Genomic DNA, 21,200 nt, shown 5'->3' on the forward strand with positions numbered 1-21,200 from the left:
TAGAATGCTTTCAAGGAAATTTGTCATATCTTCTCTTATATCTAGAATTGACAATATATTACAATAAAACTGAGAAATATCTGAATGCTGAAAAGTTACATGGATTACTTAATGTTATGGCTTCTTTATTTTTATATATCCATTCCCACAAAATTGAATCCAGAATTATTAGTTAAAATTCTGTAATAACTTAAGAAATGAATGTCTGTAGTAGTAATGGACAAAGAGGTCTTTCTTCATTACCTTGACTGTAAGTAAAGATGTACTCTGACATTTCTAATGTAAAACCTATATGTAAATTTTGTAACTGAAATATGACTGGAGAGCTGTTAAGTTTTGGGGAGGGATCTGCTAGTGTGTAATCAATAACTTTTTAAATTTAGGTTGTATTTAGTTACATTCCATTATGTTTCTAAAAGAAGAGTAATAAATTTTTTGAAGCACAGTTTTCATAATGTAAAAAGTATTGAGTTTTGTAGGGTAGTGGTTAGGAACATGGGTTCTGGAGACAGTCTTACCATCTCTGGACATTGGGCAAGATAAAAGCCTCACCTTTGTAAAAAGAGGTAATACTACTTTCTATAACAGGGTTGGTGTGAGGATTAAATGGTAAAGTACATGTATGTAAACACCAGGCACTAGTAAGCACTTAATGTTAGTGACCAATATAAACAATAAAGATACTTGTGCCCATTTATGAATAATTTTTGTTATTTCTAGACGTGAGGTGTAATAATAATATCTAAGACCTTAACTAATTTTTTTAAAGCAACTTAGGTGTAGTAGAGAAGATTGTGGGTTCTGATTTCCATTCTCACTAAAATCTAGTGACTTTACTATTTTAGCAACTATACATTAAGCACCACTTGATTCAGTAGATTGTTAGGGACCAAGAATATAGAAATGAAAGATAGCTGACTTCTAGGAACTTAATTTTTAGTGGGTAAAGCAAATAAGTAAACAAGCATATAATAGAGGTTAATAATAAAGGCTGTGAGACACATGCACAAGGTGTTGTGGAGGCACTAAGGAGACTTATTAAACTCAGACTAGGCTAGAGAATGGTTCAACTAAGTCTTTCCAAGCAAACAGATTGTAGCTCTAGGCGATACGAATGAAGAAACATGTGAAGTGGGAAGTTTGGGAAGGGTATTCCCAAGCAGAAAGCTTATAAAGATATGACAAAAGCATGGCACTCTTAGAGAGTTGCTATGTCTAGAGAGGTAAACAGATCACAAATCTTCTGGAGATGTGTGTGCCAAACTGTAATTGAAGGATTTTAAGCAGGAAAAAGACAATCACATTTATACTTAAGATTGGAGAGGGATGAGATTGGAGGCAGAGAGAACTGTTAGAAAATTTGTACTAATAAACTTAGGCAATGGCAATAGGGAAAGCAAGGATGGAAGAACTTAAAGATTTAGAGAGTAGAACTGACTCATCGTGGTAGTCATTGAGATATAAGGGATGAGAGAGAAGACAAGGACAACTTCTATTTGTAGTTTTTCCACGTAATAAAGGTTTGAGTCTCTGCCTGGGGAAAGCTGATTATTGCTAGAAGTATCTGTTGGAGAACCAGACGTAAAGAACACCAATTCTAAAATGAAGGAATTGGATCTTAAATGGGAGGCAGAGCCACACAGGAATAGTTAGCAAGTTGTGAGAATTCAGGGAGAGAGAGAGAGAGTGCGCGTGTGTGTGTATTTATCTCTGTCTTAGTTCATTTTCTGTTGCTATAACTGAATACTTGAGACTGGGTAATTTATAAAGAAAACGTATTTCTTATAATTCTAGAGGCTGAGAAGTCCAGGGTCTAGGGGCTGCATCTGGTGAGGGCCTTCTGGCTGGTGGGGACTCTCTGCAGAGTTCCTAGGCCGTGCAAAGCAGCACACGTTGAGGGGGCTCACGAGAGATGGACAGACTGGCTTTTGTAAGAGACCCCCTTTTATGATATCTAACTGGATCCTGTGATAACCCACTAATCCATTTATGAAGGCTTAGGCCTCATGGCCCAGTCACCTCTTAAAGGCCCCACTTCTTAATACTGTTACATTGGGGATTAAGTTTCAACATGAGTTTTAGAGGGGATAGATATTCAAACCATAGCAGTGCCTGTTAGGGTTCATGAGGTACGTAGACCCAAGCGTTGTGAACACTGTTTGGAGTCAGTATGTGCATGCTAAGTGGAGTACACTGAGCTAGTTTAACGTGTAGCTTGGTTAAGTTGGACCCCTCCTAGCGTCTCTCTCTTCCTTTAGCTCCAGCTGCCTATTGGAATGGGGCTATGCTTTCCCAGGTTTATTTAGTGAAATGCTGAGATGCATTCAGAAGCATTCTTGAGGTTTTCTCTTCAGTTCATTTGTCCCATGCTAATTGCATCATATGAGTTTTCTCAGATCTTCATAGCAAAAGTAAAGTTGCTGTTGGAATCAGAGTCTTGTTGAAGCAGACATACAGGAAAGACGGAGCCTGCTCTCCTGATGGATGCTGCTGAGATAGGTTGGGTGGGATAGGTGAGGGAGGACCAGAAGAGATTTATTACTGCTTAGAAGGCTATAGTTTGCCGCTGGCCCCATCATGATCTTTTTTTATTTAGCAAAGGATAGGAAATGGGGATGGGTAAACTTATATTTAATTTGTGGAGGAGCAGCAGAAACCTTGGGATATCCTCGTGGGTCAAGGAGACGGTTCTCCACATGGATTCTGTAAATTAATATAACATATCCATGGGAACACCCATTCAAGTTTTCACAGGTTTCTCCAGATTGGTTCAAAGGTTCTCCTTTAGATAACTTGAGACTTGTTAGACCAAGAATTCCTACAAAGCAAAGCTTGTGCAAATAGTAGAAACATACCACCTGAAAGGGATGTATCCTAAGATGTCAAAACCCCTGTATTTACAAATATCACCATGTGGTTTGAGAGTTGATTTCCAACATAAAGTGTGTAAAAATAATAATTTTTCTGCAGTACCTTAACGATGCTATAATTATAAAACAGAGTTTTTAAATCCTGCCATTTAGTGCCTTATTCCTGTAACATTTTCCATGAACTTTTGAATTCAGTGTTTATTAAGAGATTTAAAGATTATGTAACCAAAAAGTATCTTTCCAACTAAGTCAATTTGAGATTTTAATGCTTTCTAATTGGCTTGATCATTTTGTGGCCAGCTAACTAGTTAGGTAACTGAACATAGACTGTACAGTGTTAGCAATATAAATTTATATTTCAGAAAAATATCAAATAACTATATCATGAAGCTTTCAAGGTAATGTGTTAATACTTGAAATGTCATTAAATCTGTAAATGCTAAGGCTATTCATTATCCACATATTCAGATGTTATCCATCAAGAAAGCCAAATGGTATACAGTTCATCCATTGTTGGAATTCAAACATTACAAAGGCCAAAGGTATTTAAATATCCAAACTGATACCATCTTAGCATATTATCAATATAAAAAGTTTTTAAGTGATAAGTTACATTCTTGTTTTCAGTCTTTGAAATCTGGTGTGTATTCTATACTTACAGCATGTCTCTATTCAGAACTGGCCACATTTTAAGTGCTCAAAGTCATATGTGACCAGTAGCTACTGTGCGGGTCAGGTCAGGATGACTCTGGGAGATTTTTCCACTGCTGTCTACCCTTACCTGACTATTTCTGAAGGCCTTGTAATTCCATTTCCTAAAGACTCTTGGGGCTCTTTCAAAGTTGATTTAACTATTAATACTATGCATGAGCAGCACTTGTCCTATATTGTTACCAAATTGAGGCAATTTTTAAATGTTTTTTAATGAAAAGAGCCCGAAGTAAAAGGTTGAGAATCTAGTGAGTCCTCTTCATGTGTATTTACAGATAGTACTGGCTTTTATTGTCATTATAGTTTTTTGGTGAGGACACACAGGCTTTGAATAACTGCTCAGTTTTGTAGTTAGGAGTTGGTGTGTTTGTGAGGTTTGTAGCTAAATGATTAATAGGAATTGTGAGCAGTGCTGATGAGTAGCTGTAGTCAGATTTGTCCCCTGTGTTGAGTTCTGTGGAGGCATTTTCATGAGTTTTAGGCCTTCTGGCTGTAGTTGACTTCCCACCACATCCATGCTTAAACTGCTAAAGTTGTCCACCAGACACTTATCCAAAACACTGAGACTCTTCAAATCTAGCATGAGAGGCACCAGTAATCAAGTCTAAGCCATCTTCAGAATGATGCTCCCTAGTTTGCCTAGGGATTCTGTGCTCAGTGCCATGCTGGATGGAGTCAGCGGGTAGACGTTGGCAGGGAGTTTGTCTATAAAGTTGGCTACACGCTGGGAAGGTAGACGTTACCTCCTTCTGCTTTGGGATCCTCATGAGTCAGTGGCTCTTAACACTTAGCTAAACATTAGATCAATTCAGGAAGGAGGAAGAGAACACAGAGGCAGCTTGTTAAATATATTAAGGCCATGACCTCACCCAGAGATTCTGAGTTTATTGTTCTGTGTGATTCTGTTGTATAGGCAGTGTACAACCTATCTAGGGTTTTCTCCCATACTCCAAATTAGAGTGTCAACCCATGAAGAAGAAAGGGTGCCAAGGATGTCTCAGACCTGCCACTAAGCTCTAGCTGCATTACCTTTGCTTCTCTTTTCTGCTTGATCAAACTCTTGACTCTTTTTGGATGAGAAAACTGCTCTGACATCTTTATGCATTCTCCCAGTTTCATGGTTTATAGAATAAACTGCCTAATTCATCCAGGCTCTGATCCTTGATTTTCACAGTAAAGTTTGTGAATTCCTAAAAGCTCTTTCCACCTCCAGAACTTGGCTCTGACAAATCAAAAGCCCTTTGACTTTCAGACTCTTTTCTTTTTCTTTGGATTTAAAAAAAATCAACTTGAACATTTATGATTGAGCAATAATGTCTTTGTTTTATCCTTGTCATCTCTCTGTCCTGTAGCAGCAGCCACCCATGAGTCACTTAGTTGCCATAAGCAACCAGGAACACACGAAATTAAGTACCAAGAATGAAAAATGTAGCAGTTAATAATTCAGAAATAGTATTCTGTTATACTCATATCAATCACTAGAAAGCTACTGAGGCCTAAATGTGTAACTGTAGTCTGATTTTCATTTTTACAGTTATGTTGGTAATCTTCAGAAGTCTTCTCACCCTGAAAAAGAATGTGTAGGAGTTGTTTGAACTATAAATACAGAGTCAATGGAAGTGTTGGTTCATTCATTTAGCACATATTTATTGAACAGTTGATAGCTGTAAGATACTATTTGAGACACTGCATATACATAAATGAGGAAAAAAGATAGTTCCTGCCCTTATGGAGCTTATGGTTCAGTATCCCTAGCAGAAGGTTAGTAGTCAGTTATATATAGTACAACAAATATATAGATAACATGATGTTTGAAACCTAGTTCTCGGATAAGCATTTGTGTCAGATCTTACAAGGTGTAAGGTTATTGAAGTCATGGGAAAACCCTTTATTTGAATGTGCATCTGGTAATGGTTTTATACCTTCTGCCAGACCCTGATGTGTCAGTGCTGCTAACACAAAGGTGAAAGCAGATGAAGGTGAATGCAGGCACTAGCATTGTGGTAGAGCCAGCCAGACACAGATTTAACTTGTTTCCATTTTTAGAGGCCTGTTTCCTCAGTAAGAACGGTATTATATTTCTAATAAAATTTTTTCTTCACTACTTTTTAAAAGCATCTTTATTGCTATAATTTACATGCAACAAATAAATACCCATTATGAGTATACAATCTGATGAATTTGGACAGACATATACGTATGTGTAACTATCACCACAACCAAAATAGAAAACATTTTCATCACCTCTCAAAAGTTAACCTCAAGTCCCTTTACAGCCAGTTCCCATCTACCTTCAGCCCTAGGCAGCCATCAATCCTCTTTGTGTCACTGTAAATTAGATGAAATCATTCAGTATGTACATATTTGCTTAAGTCTCATTTCGCTAAACATAGTATCTGTGAGAAGCATCAGTGTTGCTTGAATCAGAAGTATTTCATTATATGAATATACTGTAGTTTATCATTTTCCTGTCGGTGGCCACCTGGGCTATTTCCAGTTTGGGGCTATTATGAACAAAGTGGCTATGAACATTTGTATATAAATCTTTGTGTGAACATGTGATTTCACTTCTATTCAATAAACATCTAGGGGTAAAATTGCTGAGTTGTATGGTATTTGTTTATAAGATACTGCCATACTGTTGTTCAAAGTGACTGTGCCATTTTACATTCCCACCAGCAATGTATGAGGGTTGCAATTCACCACATTATTGCCAACACTTGGTACTGTCAGTCTTTTTAATTTTGGCCATCTACTGGATATGTAGTCGTATCTCCTTGTGGTTTTAGTTCAAATTTAATCACTAATGACATTAAACATCTTTTTATGTATTCATTTGCCATTCCTGTATCTTCTTTGGTGAAAGGTCTGTTCAATTCTTTATCCCATTATTTTTAACAGCTTTATTGAGGTATGATTAACATACCATAAAATACACCCATGAAAAGTTTACAATTCAGTCATTTTTATTTTATTTACAGAGTTATGCAGTCTTCAGCATAATCTAATTTGGGATTTTCATCAACCTAAAGAAACCTCATACTAATTATCAATCACCCCCCATTTCTCCCTCCTCCACTCCCAGGCAACCACTAATTTTTTTGTTTCCATAGATTTGCCTTTACTGGATATTTCATATAAATGAAATCATACAGAATATAGCTTTTTGTATTTGGCTTCTTTCACCTAACATAATGTTTCTGAAGACCACTCATGTTAAGCATGTATTAGTAATTCTTTCCTTATTTTTGCTGAATGTTACTCTATTGTATAGATATACCACATTTGTTTATTCATTCACTAGTTGATGGAAATTTGGATTGTCTCCATTTTTTTGGCTTTTATGAATAATGCTTTTATTATTTTATCAATTATTTTCTGAATAATGAGCACTTGCTTTCAAGTCTTTGTGTGGACATATGTTTCATTTGTCTTGGGTAAGTACCTACACATGGAATTGCTGGGTCATATGCATGTAGCTTTGTGCACCCTCTTCACTCATTGCTCTCTCCCTTCCCCAGTTCTCTGTATTAAATTTCTGGTTATTCTGCCCATCTGTTGCTTGCTCTAACCAGTATCTCAGCCTACCTACAATGTTGGCCTTCCCTTTTTGTTTGAAATTGATATTGTTTCCAGCAGTACCCTTGCTGTGTGAGTTTTTCCCACATTCTGCTCCAAATCAATTGAGCGGCCTCTAGCAGGGAGACCACAGGCCTTCGCCACCTGCCCTGCCCTGGCAGAACTACGGTGCCACAGAACCTGGGACACTGGGAGAGGGGGAGATGGAAGCAGCCTCAGGCTATAAATCCGCAGACTCCACTGTTCTTACCGAGGTTCAGTAGGTTTTCTTAAGTATGTTTCTCAATTTGTTGCAAGCCTTTAGTCAATTTCCAAAGCTCTGAATGATCATTTGGACAGTTCCTCTGAGTTTTATCATTGCCTTTGGGGGAGAAAATTTGCCAGACTCCTTACCCCCAGATATTTGTAAAGGCTCACTGGGCTGCTCATTTTTAAATTAGGTTGTGTATCTTACTATTGAGTTTTAAGAGTTCTTTATTTGTTTTTCATACAAATCTTTTACTGTATATGTGATTTGCAAATACTTTCTCTGAGTCTATGACTTGCCTTTTCATTTTCATAATAGTGCCTTTGAAAAAGCAAAAGTTTGAAGTTGTGATGAAGTCAAATTTTTTAGTTTATTTTTTTCCTATTTTCTGCCTTTTTTGGTCCTAAGAAATTCTTGCCTAATACAAGGTCACAAAGGCTTTCTATAATTCGAGTTAATTATTGTCTGTTGTGAGGATAAGGGTTGAGGATCATGTTTATATAAGTATTGCTCTCCAGTTTATTCCAGATCGTTTGTTCAAATGAATATCTTTTCCCAATAGAATTAACTTGGCATCTTTGTTGAAAATCAAGTAACTTTGTATATGTAGGCCTGCTTCTAGACTCTATTCTGTTCTTCTCATCTATATGTCTATACTTATGCTAATGTCACACACTGTGTCTAAAGTTTGCTATCATTCTTTTTTTTTTTTTTGTAATTTTTAGCTGAGACATAATTCACATACCATAAAACTCACCATTTTGAGGTGTACAATTCAGTGTTTTTTTAGCATATTCACAAGGTTGTACAACCACCACCACTATCTAATTCCAGAACATTTACATCACTTTAAAAAGAAACCCTATCCCCTTTAGCAGTCACTCCCCATTTCCCCCTTCTTTGTCCCAGCAACCATGAACCTACTTTCTGTCCCTATGGGTCTGTCTATTCTGGGCATTTTATTAAATAGAATAACACAACACGTAGCCTTTGTGTCTGATTTCTTTCATTTAGCATGTTTTCAAGGTTCATCCATGTTATAACACGTATCAGTACTTCATTTCTTTTTATGGTTGAATAATCCATCATATGGATAAACCACATTTTGTTTATGGACATTTGGGTCGTTTCCATTCTTTGGCTCTTATGAATAATGCTACCATGAGGTCTTTTTGTGAACATGCTTTTGATTCCCTCAGGTATATACCTAGGAGTAGAATTGCTGGATCATATGGTAGCTCTGTCTTTAACTTTCTGAAAACTGCCAAACATTTTGGCTGCACCATTTTACGTTGCCAACAGCAATGTATGAGGCTTCCAGTTTCTCCATATCTTGTCTGTCTTTTTTAACTATGCTTATTGGCTGTGAGGTGTGTATCTCCTTTGATTTGCATTTCCATAATGATTAATTATGTTGAGCATCTTTTCATATGCTTATTGGCCATTTATATATCTCTTTGTATAAATGTCTATTCAAATATTTTGTCCATTTTAAAATTATTTGTTTTTCTGTTACAGAGTTTTAAGTCTTCTTTGTATGTTCTAGATACTAGACCCTTAGTAGATATGTGATTTGCAAATATTTTCTATCATCCTGTGGGTTGTCTTTTTACTTTTTTAATAGTGACCTTTGTAGCACAGAAGCTCTAATTTTAATGAAGTCAAATTATCTGATTTTTTTCTTTGGCTTCTTATGCTTTAGGTCTCATCTAATAAACCATTGCATAATCCATGGTCATGAAGGTTACACCTATATTTTCTTCTAAGAATTTTATTCTTAGAATTCTTTTGTTTTGAGATGGGGTCTCTGTCTCTCAGGCTGGAGTGCAGTGGTGTGATCATAGCTCACTGTAGCCTCAAACTTCTGGGCTCAAGCAGTCCTTCTGCCGCAGCCTCCCAAGTAGGTGGGACTACAGGTGCAGTCCACTGTCCTTGGCTAATTTTTAAATTTTTTGTAGAGACAGAGTCTTGCTATATTGCCCAGGCTGGTCTCAAACTGCTGGCCTTAAGCAGTCTTGCTGCCTCAGCCTCCCAAAGTGCAGGGATTACAGGCATGAGCCACCACACCTGGCCCTATTCTTAGAATTCTTCTATAGGCTTTTATTAATAAAAAGACTTTATATCTTAATATTTAGGTCTTTGATACATCTAGAGTTAATTTTTGTATATGGTATGAGGTGTAGGGGTCTAACTTTATTCTTTTGCATGAAGATATCCAGTTTTTCCAGCACCATTTGTTGAAAAAAGACTATTCTTTCCCCATGAACTATCTTGCCTCTCTTGTTGAAAATTAATTCACTATAATTGTGTAGATTTATATCTGGACTGTTCTTTTTATTCCATTGATCTGTGTCTATCCTTATACCAGTATGACACAGTCTTGATAACTATATCTTTGTAATATGTTTTGAGATTGGAAAGTGTTCTTGGCTTAAAAATATGATAAGTTTTCCATGGCATTTAACCTAAAGATTAGGTAATTCTAGTTTGTAAGTATTAATGTATGGCTTAGTCGGTTTTGTGTTGCTATAAAGGAATACCTGAGGCTGGGTAATTTATAAAGAAACGAGGTTTATCTGCCTCAGCGTTCTGCAGGCTGTACGAGAGGCACCAGCATCTGTTCCGGTCAGGGCCTCAGGCTGCTTCCACTCCTGGCAGAAGGTGAAGGGGAGCCCACGTGTGCAGAGGTCACATGGTGAGAGAGGAAGCAAGAGAAAGGGGGGAAGGTGCCCCACTCTTTCTAAAAAACAGCTCTCCCAGGATCTAATAGAGTGAGAATTCACTCACCTCAGAGGCAGGGCATTAACCTATTTAGGAGGTGTCCACCTTTATGGCCCAAACACCTCCCATTAGGTCCCTACCTCCAACATTGGGATCAAATTTCAACATGAGGTTTGGGGGAACAAACAAACGAGCAAAACCATAGCGATGTAGCTTTACATTTTTGCATATAGTAAATGATGGTGATAATATAATAACAGGTAAGACCTCAGTGGGGCATTATTTAGTAGGATTTGATCACAATCTTGGCTTTATAAAATTTTTCATAAATACTGTACTGTGCTTTCCCTTGTCTGGAAGAGAGAGAACTCAAACCGTGTTGAACGATATTTGCTGGTAAGTATTTAAACTGTTAGCTGACAAGGTCAGTACAGCTTAAAAAAAAGACTTTCTTTGGGACAGTTATAAAAGTAAATATGTAAGTAACTACAAACTCAAAAATAATACTATGTCATATCCCACTGTATATGAATAACCACTGTTAATATTTGGTGAATGTACTTTCACTTAATCTGTATAAACATGATTTTACGTAAATGCTATCATACCATACATGCTGTCTTTCAACCTGCACCCTCAAGAGAACATCATAAGTATCTTTATCATTAAATATGAATCTACTTCATTATTTGGATGATAGTATCATACCACTTTTGAACTGTACTATAATTTCATTAATAGTCTTTTATTATTGAAATTTTAACTCGTTTCCAGTTTATATTTTTATCAAAAGGACATGTAAGTTCAAGTTCCCCTGTACTTTAGGCAAAATTGAGTTTTGTTACTCTGTTTCTATCTGCTGTTCTGATAAGCAAAAATCAATTTTCATGCATTTGTTTTATTATGACTGTAGTTGAACATCTTTTCATTAGCATCCTGGTCATTTGTATTTCTTTGTGGATTACATGTTTATGAATATTGCCTGGGGTTTTTTAGAGGTTTAATTTTAAATATTTTTAAATGTTAAGACTATTAATCTTTAATATATGTTGCAAATGTGTTTTTCAGTTTGTCATTTGTCTTTGAATCTTACTTATGACAGTGTTTTTTCTTGGTGTTTTTGGTTTTTGTTTTGTTTTTGCTGTCTAAAATTTTTACCCTCTTATAAAAATAATCCCAATCTTTGCCTTTATGTTTTTATCTTTGTGGTCATGCTTAGAAGGATTTTACTTATCTCAAATTTATATACATTTTCACTTGTATTTTTTCCTAGTACTTTTACATATGGTTCATTTTTTAAACATATTTAAATATTTAATCCATCTATTATAACTTTCAAAAACTACAGAACTTTTTACTCTGCATGATAAATTCAGAAATAAGTGTCTTAGCAAATGGATTTTTGCTTTATTTTTGGAAAATCAACTACTTAAGCTTTGTAAGTCCCATTGACCAATACTGGAATAAGAATTAATAGTGAGTCTTTTTTTTTTTTTTTTGAGACAGAGTCTCACTCTGTTGCCCAGACTAGAGTGCCGTGGCATCAGCCTAACTCACAGCAACCTCAAAGTCCTGGGCTCAAGCAATCCTTCTGCCTCAGCCTCCCGAGTAGCTGGGACTACAGGCATGTGCCACCATGCCTGGCTATTTTTTTCTATATATTTTTAGTTGTCCAGCTAATTTCTTTTTATTTTTAGTAGAGACGGGGTCTCGCTCTTGCTCAGGCTGGTCTCGAACTCCTGAGCTCAAACAATCTGCCCGCCTTGGCCTCCCAGAGTACTAGGATTACAGGCATGAGCCACCACACTAGGCCGAGATACAATTTTTTATATATAATATTTATGCTTTTCTTCCAGATCTTTATTTGGCTACTTATTTCTCTGTTCATATCTCTGCATAAATGTCACTTCTTCAGAAAGGCCTTCTCTGCACCCAGAACCAGCATACGTGCCAAGGCCCCGGTGCTCTAGCCTAAGCCTAATGTTGTAAAATGGAGGACTTTAAGGAGTCTTGGGAGGGGTGAATCATGTGAATAATTTCTGGCCAAAAGGTAAACCGTGCTGATTTTAAATCATGCCCACAAATTCTTTGATATTTCTCCCATCATGAAGTAAAATCTCAATTTCACTCCTCTCGAGTATGGGTTGGCTCTAGTAACTTGTTTCTAACTAGTAGAATACATCAGAAGCGATGCTGTGTGCCTGCCAAGGCTTAGTTAGAAAAGACAATACAGCTTCTACCTGGCTTTCTCTCAGGAAACTTCTCCACGGAGCCAAGCTTCCGTGCTGTGAGAAAGCCCAGGCCATGTCCACTGCCAAACACGTGAGTGAGAAAGCACTCGAGACGGCTCCGGCCCCAGCCACCGTCTGGCTACAACCAGATGAGAGACCCTGAGCAAGAACCGCCTTGCTGAGTCCAGTCAACCCCCACAAGTGTGAGAGATGATAATACAGGATTATTGTTGTCATCCCACTGGGTTTGGGCTGGTTTGTTACACAGCACTTGACAACTAGAACAGAGACCTTTCCTAGAAACACTGGAGAACGCTACCAGGATGGTCCGGGGCCATCTCTGTGTTTGGCTACTCACTTCTAACCGCTGCCCATTCCGTGTGTGTTCTCCAAATCCCATTGACCACGAGTTCTCACCTACTAAAAGTTTCTTGTCTTTAGAGAATCCTTAAAGTTAAGTACATAGATTTACTGTCAAAAAGTATTCAAGCAAAGTTATGTAAGTGTTACAATGTTCAAGTAAGAGGAAAAATTGTACAAACTGAAACAGTACCTCAAGGCAGGTAACCCTGTTCTCTTCAAGCCCTTACTGAATGTCAGTAGTTCTTTCTAGAGACTTGTTAGCCACATATACGTCACTTAGTTCATATTCAGTCTTGATTATCATCATAGGAGCTGAAGTGGGCTGCATATAATTGTTTTGAGCTTAAGGTAAGCAAAGAAAAAGGCTATTTTAATTTATAGTTCTAATAATTCATCCTTTGGATGTTTTAGAATAAAATTTTTCCTACTGCAGAATCATGGATATTTGTTGCAGGAACTTTTGAAATTATAAGTAAAGCACAAAGGGGAAAACATCCTTCTTATTTTTCCTTTTCCTGTTTCTCCTGAGAGATTTTTTTCTCTCAATTTATTGGTATATCTTTCCAGACTCTTTTCTATGCCTATATTAAGTATATTCATGGGATAACATTATATCTGGTGTTCTAGAACCACTTTTCTCACATTCCATTTATCATTTTGTGCATTTGCATAGTATTCCATTTCATAGTTGTACCATAGTATTTTCAATGCCTGTGGTTGAATATTTCCTACAATATTTTAGTATTATAAATAATGCTTTAATGAACGTTCTTGTCTGAATTTGATGGATCGAGGAATAGTGGTCAAGTTATAAGCTAACAAGTGTAATGTCAAATCATGCTACTCCTCTGCTAAAAATCCCCCATGGCTTTCATCTTACTCAGAGGCAAAGCTAAGGTCTTCACCATGACCTAAAAGACCCTCCAACATCTGAGCGTGCGTGCCACTCCCACCTGTCTAGCTTATCTTCTCCTGCTCTCTCCCTTGTTCCCCTGAAGCTATTTCTAGAATATGCCAGGCAAGCTAGCCCGTACATCAGGGACACTTGTTCTTCCCTCTGCCTGTGACAATTCCTCCACGTATCCACAGGATTCCTCTTTCACTTCCTTTGTGGCTTTGGCCCCTCCTTAACTATCTACTACAAAATAAGAACATCTTACCAGTCCATCAGTCTGCCCTCACCTGTGCATTCCCTGTTTCCCCTGCTGTGCTGTACTCTTTTTTTCTGTAACACTGACCTGACAAATTTTATGTTTGTTTGTCACTCTTCTTCCAGAATATAAGTGCTGTGAAGTGAGAAACTTTGTTAGTTTTGATCACTATTATATCCATGGGATCTAAAACACTGCCAGGCACATAGTTGGCACTCACTAAGCTAATTAATAACAAGATTAACATAATGGGATTGTGGCAAGAAAGTAAGAATAGTATATGAGATACTATCTTTTTTAGATGGGAGATGTTGGACATTAGATTCTGTGAACCAAGAAGCAGAAATATAAAGTTATTATTTGGAGATATGGAGGTTATAACTATCAGAAGAATTAAAGACAGATCAGTGAGGATTATCAGTACCAGGAAATAGAATTGGGTGGAACTAGAGTGGGATATGAGGAAGTCCCTGGCCACTTTTTAGATAAAAGTCCATAACCAGGGAGGGAAATGGAATATTGGAACAAAAAGCTACCTATGCTGAGATGGCAGTTGCTGATACTGCAAACTCTTGTCTGCTATTTCTATGGCCTTGCTAAGCCAAAAGACATGTCAAAGCACAGAGCCCATCCAAGACAGGATGTTTGCAAGAGACCCTACCAACATGCAACTGGGTTAAAAAGGTGTAACATTCAGAAGGTAAGGAGGAATGAGATCTAGACCGAGCTCCCTCTTCCCAAACGTTGTGGTGAGCTGTGGCTGGCTACCTTGGTGTTGCTCTTAGAAGAGACAATTTCCCTGGAAGGTCTGCAGATCTGCTTTCCTGAAGATGAGCTTCTCAAGTATACATAGCTGGATGGGCCAAGGATTCTCAAAATCTGAATTTGGCAGAAGTACAGCAAGATCTCTCTGGAAGAGGGCTCATCTCAAGCTTTAGGAGACCTCCAATAAATACTTTTTCAAGGAAAATATGCAGCAAGCAATAAAGATTACAAATTGTACAAACAACCTGAATATGAATGAGAATCAGAAATCCCAGAAGCCCAGCTTCTTTCATTTAACATAATCATTTGAGATTTATCCATGTTGTATGTATCAGTAGTTTGATCTTTTAATTACTGAGTGGTAATCCATTGTATGAATGTACCATGGTTTGTTCATCTGTTTACTAGTTGAAGGGGATTTGGGTTGGTTCCAATTTTTAGTGATGATGATGAAAGCTGCTATTAACATTCACCTAGAAGTTTTTATGTGAATGGAAGATTTTGTTTCTCTTGAGTACACTTCTAGGAATGGGATTGCTGGTTGTTATGTAAGAAACTGTCAAGCAGTTTTTCAAAATGGCTGTACCACTTTGCATTCCCACCAACAATGTATGAAAATTGCAGGTGATTCACATCCTTGCCAGAATTTGGTATTGTCTGGGGTTTTGATGTTTTTACTGTTTTGTTTGTTTTGACTGGATATATAATGTATTTCATTGTGTTTTTCATTTCCATTTCCCAATCACAAATGATATTGAATATTTTTCCATATTGTCCTTTGCCATCCATATATATTCTTTAGTGAAGTGTCTGTTCAACTCTTGCACATTTTTTGAAAACTGAGTTGTATGGTTTCTTATTGAGTCTTGAGAATTCTTTTATATATTCTTGGTACAAATGCTTTATCAAAAATATGATTTGCAAATATTTTCTCCTACTCTGAGTCTTGTCATTTCATTTTCTTAACAATGTCTTTCAAAGAGAAGATGTTTTAAATTTTGATGGAAGTCCATTTTATCATTTTTTTCTTTTTTTGGATCATGCTTTTGTGTCAAATCTAAGAAATCTTTGGCTAACCCAAAGTTACAGAGATCTTCTCTCTTCTAGAGGAAAGGTGAGCAAACTTGTTCTGTAAAGGGCCAGACAGTAAATATTTTAGGTTTTGCAGGTCACAGGGTCTCTATTTTAGCATGAAAGCAGCCACCAACACTTGGCTAGGACCTCAAGTATCATATGATATATGATATGATATGAATAGCTGTATTAAACACCGAGAATCTTGCTTGGTCTTGAAATTAGAAGGAAAGCATTTGGTCTTTCACTGTTAAGTTTATGTTAGTTGTAGGATTTTTATAGGTGACCATGAGAAAATTTAGAAAGTTCCTTTGACTATTTGCTAAAAGGATTTATCATGAATGGATGTTGAATTTGATCAAATGCTTTTTCTCCATCAATTCAAATGATCATATGATTTTTCTTCTCTATTAAGCTGTTAGAATGAATTTCATTGATTTTTGACTGTTGATCCAATCTTTTATGTATTTCTGGATTCAATTTGCTAATATTTGGTTAAAGATATTTTACATATATGTCCATGAGGGACATGGTCTGTAGTTTTCTTGCAGTATCTTTGGTTTTGGTTTGTGAGTAGCGGAGGGCTCATTAAAAAGAGGTGGGAAGTGTTCCTTCTGCTTTTATTTTTTGAAAGTATTTGTATAGAATGCTATAAATTTTCCTCTATGCACTGCTTTAGCTGTATTCCACAAACTGTGATTGGAAAGAAGCAGTGCAGAGATGTTGGGCAGACTGTACTGGGAGTATAAGTAATATTGATCACAGTAATATGATCCAACTACTTGTCCCTTGAGGTGGGCAGATTTCCAAAGTGAAGGTAAATAGTTCTTACAAATTAGGCTAGAGAATCTGAAGAGAACCAACTGACCATTGCTAAAAGGACAGACTCAGTATTTGTTCCCACTCCTAGTAAGCTGTGCTGTAAAGATTTCAGCAGAAGTATTTTGTTGACTTGAGGTCAGGTTCCAAGTTTTAAAAGGCTGATGTTTGGGGCTAACAAATGTGAAGAAACTTCAAATATGAGAAGCGACTTACAGAAGATAATAAGCAGTCTGAGGTATTTGAAGTAACAACTGTTAAATTTTTATCAGTGAGGTGGTCAGGTGGGTGAAAATAATTAGATTTAGAGCAGGAGCTATGAAATGAGAAAACAAATTAGGATTTGCCTTTTCTTACGTGGCAGAGAAAGATGATGGGAGAATGAAAACATAACAGCAAGAAAATGTGAAAAGATTCTGCGAAGCCTCTAGGCGATTGCTAGGGGGCACCAAAGTATAATAACAAATAGAGATTAGCAGTAAGGCGAGAAAATAAGAAAAGCAGAGATACCAGAAAATTAATCTTATCCTGCCATGTTGTGAAGAGACTGTCTACTTTGTGCCACCATCTCTTCAATCTGAGTGTCTTGGGTTAGCTGTCTTCACCTGAAGATTATCTCAGCAGATTTTTAAGACTCAAAAGCTTAGGATCTCCTGAAAAGGTCCATTTCATCAAGATTCAAGGTTTTTTTCTATTATTAAATCATGTTCTAAAATTTCTCTGACGATTTCTCAGATTTTGTTATTTTAACCTACATTTGGAAAATGAAAAAGAGCTTTTTAAAATAGTTTTAAGTTAGTTAAAATTTGGAAATACCAAACAAAACTAATTATTTCTGTTCTACCTTTTTTGTAAAATGAAGGAGCAAGTCACAGGGTTACCCTGTAGCCATTCTAGGATACACAAAGAACATTTAGTTGTAAAATACACATTGGCAGTTTTATTATTTGCAAGTTGGAAAAGGCAAAATAAAGAAGAATTGACAGACAAAATATGAACATAAGTCTTGGATTTGGTTTTGATCAAGTCTAATTTATTGATATTTTTCTTTTATGGATCATGATCTTGGCATTGCGTAAGAACTCTGCCTAACCCTAGGTCATAAAGATTCTCTCCAATGTTGTCTTTTAAAAGATTTATGGTTTCACTCTTCACATGTGGTTCTGTGGTCCATTTTGAATTAATTTTTGTATAAGGTGTGACGTTTAAGTCAAGGTTCATTTTTGTGCCTAAGAATGTACAGTACTTTAACACTGTTCATTGAAAAAAACCACCCTTTTTCCTTTGAGTTGGTTTTGCCCTTTGTCAAAGTCTGTTTGCCATACTAGTGTGGGTCTTTTTCTGGGCAGTTTTCTGCTGCACTGACCTGTGTATCTGTCCCTCCACCAATACTGCATTGCCTTGATTCCTGTAACTATATAGGGTTAGAAAATTGAATAGTTTGGTTCCGCCAACTTTTCTTTCTTTCCTCTTTTTTCGTTTACATTTCCGTGTAAATGTTGAAAATAGTTTCTCTATATCTGTAAAAAATCCTTCTGAGATTTTGATTAAAATTGCAATGAGTCTATGGATCAATTTGGAGAGAACTGACATCTTCAATATGTTGAATCATCTTTCAATCAATCCATAAACACAGTTTGTTTCTCTCTTTAGGTATTTCAAAAATTTTTTGATCAGAGTCCTGTAGTTTTCTCCATACAAATCCTATACTTGGTTTGTTAGATTTGTACAGATGTATTTTATTCTTTTGGAGCAATTATAAAGGATTTTGTGTTTCTAATTTCAGCTTCAACATATTCATTGCTAATATATAGAAATACGATTGATTTTTTTTTTGTATGTGAACCAAAAATCAACTCTGCTAAATTCACTTATAAGTTCCCTTCTCTTCCGTTTCCTGGAAGAGATGCTGTAAAATTGCTGTTATTAATTATTTTAATGTTTGGTATAACTCAGCAGTGAAACTATCTGGTCCTATCAAAACATTTTAAACTGCTAATTCAATTTCTTTAGTAGTGTCAAAGAAAAAAAAAAAACCCAAACTCCGTAAAATAATTTAAAGAGGTTTATTCTGAGCTCAGTATGTGTGACCATGGCCCAAAGAGCCACACGCAAGAAGCCTTGAGCAAGTGAACTCACTGTGGTTGGGTTAGTTTGGTTTTATACATTTCAGGGACACAGGAATTACCCGTAAAGTCATAAATCAGTATGTGGAAGGCGTACATTGGTTCCGCCTAAAAAGGCAGGTCATCTTGAAGCAGAGTATTAGAGGTTAGAGGTGGGTTTAAAGATGCTTTGATTTGTAATTGGTTAAAGAAATGAAGCTTTGTTTAAAGGCTTGGGATGTTTGTAAGTTAAGATAATGGAATCTGTAAGCAGAGACAAACTACCAGACATACACCTGCAGGTATGGTTTAAACTTTGTCCTGTGTAGCCTTAGGCCTGTTAATGAGCTACAGAGGGCATCTCCAAGAAGGGACGGGGCATGACGAGGCATGTATGACCTCCTTTCTCATGGCTGGCAACTCAGGTTTAGGGTATTTCTGGGGTCCCCTTGGCCAAGAGTGGTCCATCCAGTCATGGGGCGGGGCTTAAGATTTTATTTTACTTCACAGTAGTTACGAGACTATTTGTGTTATCTATTTCATCTTGGGGGTGAGTCTTTTATAGTTTGTAGCTTTTGAGGAATTGGCCCATTTCATCTAAATTGTCAAATTTATGTGCACAGAGTTGTTTGTAGTATCTCCTTAACTATCCTATTAATGGCTGTTGGGTCTGTAGTGATAGCACCTTTTTCATTCTTGGTATTGGTAATTGGTGTCTTTCTTTCCTTCCTCTTCCCACCCCCTCCCCCCCTTACTTCTCCTCTCCCCACTTTCCTCCCCTCCCCTTCTTTTGTCAGCCTTGCTAGAGGCTTATCAGTTTTATTCATATTTTCAAAGAACAAGCTTTTGTTTTGATTTTTCTCTGTTGTTTTCCTGTTTTCAGTTTCACTGATTTTTTTACTCTTCATTATTTCCTTCCTCCTGTTTGCTTTGGGTTTATTTTGCTTTTCTAGTTTCTTGAGGTGGAAGCTTGTTATGGATTTGAGGTGTCTTTCTTTTCTAATATGAGCATTTTGTGCTGTAATGTTCTCTGTAAGTACTGCTTTAGTTGCATCCCAAACCTTTTTATATGTTATGTTTTGATTTTTATTTACTTCAATATATTTTTAAATTTCCTTTGAGACTTCCTCGTTGGCCACTGGATTATTTAGAGGAGTGTTGTTTAATTTCCAGTTGTTTCAAGATTTTCCTGGTATCTTTCTGTTATTTATTGATTTCTAGTTGGATTCCATTATGGGCAGATAATTTGGTTTTTGTGATTTTGTCACCGAAAGTTCAGCCCTTGTTCCTGAGGCTGCATTGGAAGAACGAGGACAGGTAGTTTGAGGAGAAAGAAAGGAGTTTATTAATTTGCTGGCAAGTGAGAAGGTTGGCAGGCTCGTGTCTCAAAGTACCAGCATCCTATTTCTGAGCACAAGTACAGAGTTTTTACAAGTTCTGATTAATCCCATAATCCCGTCTTTGGCTAAAACAATCTCGTGACCTCCACCAGGGGCAGTTCCCCCAAGCCATCTCCAGTGGCACAAAGAACAAAGACACTCCCCTGCCCCTCAGACCACTGGCCTGCGACAAGGATGTAGGTTTTAGTTCTCAAAAAGGGCAAGGGGGTTTTGAAGAGGCAGGAAACATTTTTACCCCTTTTCAGGCCATTCTCTCTATTACAATTTCAATTCTTGTAAATTTGTGAAGGTTTGTTCTATGACCCAGGGTCATCTGGTCTATCTTGGTAACTGTTTATTAGTTGTCAAGGCCATGTGTCCCTTGCTTAAGAGGCCTGGCTTAGAGATAACATACATCACTGCCCACATTCCATTGGCTAGCTACGGCCACACCTAACTGCACAGGAGGCTGAGAAATAGATTTTAGCTGTGTGCCCAGAAGGAAGTATGAATCAAGTGTAGTAATTATATAACACTCTCCTTTTTTTAATTTTTAAAAGATCTCCTCCCTTTATTCCCATTCCCAGTCCCATAGTCAATTAAATATACACCCTAGAGTATTTAATACCTGTCCTTCTGATCTACCTTTTATATATTTAATTATATTTTATACATCTTTGAAAAATACATTTCTTTGAATATTTTCTTAAAATGTATATAAATACTGTCTGTGTATATTTCTGATGATAATTTTTTCACTATATATTATGTTTTTGAGCTCTTTTTATGTTGCTGCATATAAATCTAATTCATCCCTCTGCTTCAAAATATTCCACTGCATTCATATTCATTCAACATTTTTATTTATCCATTCCCCCATGTACAAAAAGTCAAAAGCATTACTAATTTAATAATGTCATATTTATTCTTCCAATTATTTTTGCTGCATAAAAAAGCACCCCTTAGTGGCTTAGAATGACAATAGTCATTTATTTTAATGATAAATCTGCAGTTTGGGCTGGAATTGACAGTGACAGCTCATCTTTGCTCCTTGCAGTATCAGCTGGAGCTGGCAGTGACTCACCAGATAGGGGCTGGAGTCAACTGAAGGCTCACTCACATCTCGTGGTTGATATTGGCTGTCATTTGGGACCTCAGCTGGGGCTCTTTGCTGGAACACCTACA

Source organism: Lemur catta, chromosome 11, assembly GCF_020740605.2.
Source record: "Lemur catta isolate mLemCat1 chromosome 11, mLemCat1.pri, whole genome shotgun sequence".
Classification (NCBI taxonomy): Eukaryota; Metazoa; Chordata; class Mammalia; order Primates; family Lemuridae; genus Lemur; species Lemur catta.